We start from the raw sequence: 1,811 nt of genomic DNA, 5'->3' as shown, positions 1-1,811 counted from the left end.
TCTTCAGTCTTCCGACTGGTCTGATGCGGCCCGCCACGAATTCCTCTCCTGTAACAACCTCTTCATCTCAGAGTAGCACTTGCAACCTACGTCCTCAATTATTTGCTGCATGCATCCCAGTCTCTGTCTTCCTCTGCAGTTTTTGCCCTCTACAGTTCCCTCTAGTACCTCATGTCTTATCCTCCCACTTCTCCTTATAAGTGTTTTCCACATATTTCTTTCCTCTCTGACTCTGCCCAGAACCTCCTTATTCCTTACCTTATCAAAAAAATTTTCAAATGTGTGTGAAATCTTATGGGACTTAACTGCTAAGGTCGTCAGCCCATACGCTTACACACTACTTAACCGAAATTATCCTAAGGACAAACACACACACCCATGCCCGAGGGAGGACTCGAACCTCCGCCGGGACCAGCCGCACAGTCCATGACTGCAGCGCATTAGACCGCTAGGCTAATTCTGCGCGGCTCTTACATTATCACTCCACCTAATTTTCAACATTCGTCAGTAGCACCACATCTCAAGTACTTTGATTCTGTTCTGTACCGATGTTCCCTCTGTCCATGTTTCGCTACCATATAATGCTGTACTCCAGACGGACGTTCTCAAAAAGTCCTTCCTGAAATTAAGATCTATGATTGATACTAGTAAACTTCTCTTAGCCAGGAATGCCCTTTTTGCCATTGCTAGTCTGCTTTTGGTGTCCTCCTTGCTCCGTCCATCGTTGGTTATTTTACTTCCGAGGTAGGTGAATTCCTTAACTTCATCTACTTCGTGACCATCAATCCTCATGTTAAGTTTCTCGCTGTTCTCACTTCTGCTACGTCTCATTACTTTTGTCATTCTTCGATTTACTCTCAATCCATATTCTGTGTGTGTATTAGATCGTTCGTACCGTTCAGCAGGTCATGTAATTCTTCTTCACTTTCACTCAGGACAGCAATATCTTCAGCTAATCGTATCACTGATATCCTTTCACCTTGTATTTTAATTCCACTCCTGAACCTTTCTTGTATTTCCATCATTGCTTCTTCCATGTACAGACTGAACAGTAGGGGGGGGGGATATTCCCTCTTGACTGTTGTACATATTGTATAAGACCCGTCTCTCCCTATAGCGTACCCCTATTTTCCTCAGAATTTCGAAGATGTTGCACCATTTTACACTGTCGAACGCCTTCTCCAGGTCGACAAATCCTATGAACGTGTCTTGATTTTTCTTTAGTCTCGCTTCCATTATTAACCACAACGTCCGAATTGCCTCTCTTGTGCCTTTACCTTTTCTAAAGCCAAACTAATCGTTATCTAGCACATCCTCAATTTTCTTTTCCATTCTTCTCAATATTATTCTTGTCAGCAACATGGATGCATGAGCTTGTCGCTCTAGTCAGCTCTTGCCGTCTTCGGAAGTGTGTGGATGATATTTTTCCAAAAGTCAGATGGTATGTCGCCAGACTCATACATTGTACACACCCACGTGAATAGTCGTTTTGTTGCCACTTCCCCCAATGATTTTTGAAATTGCGAGGGAATGTTATCTATCCCTTTTACTTTATTTGATCTTAAGTCTTCCATAGCTCTTTTAAATTATGATTCTAATATAGGATCCCTTATCTCTTCTAAATCGACTCCTGTTTCCTTTTCTATCACATCACAAAAACCTTCCCCCTCATAGAGGCTTTCAATGTATTCTTTCCATCTATCCGGTCTCTCCTCTGCATTTAACAATGGAATTCCCGATGCACTCTTAATGTTACCACCTTTGCTTTTAATGTCACCGAAGGTTGTTTTGACTTTCTTGTATGCTGAGTC

This window comes from Schistocerca piceifrons, chromosome 2 (genome assembly GCF_021461385.2).
Source record: "Schistocerca piceifrons isolate TAMUIC-IGC-003096 chromosome 2, iqSchPice1.1, whole genome shotgun sequence".
Lineage (NCBI taxonomy): Eukaryota > Metazoa > Arthropoda > Insecta > Orthoptera > Acrididae > Schistocerca > Schistocerca piceifrons.
The sequence above is the reverse complement of the archived record's forward strand: the minus strand, read 5'-3'. Positions refer to the sequence as shown.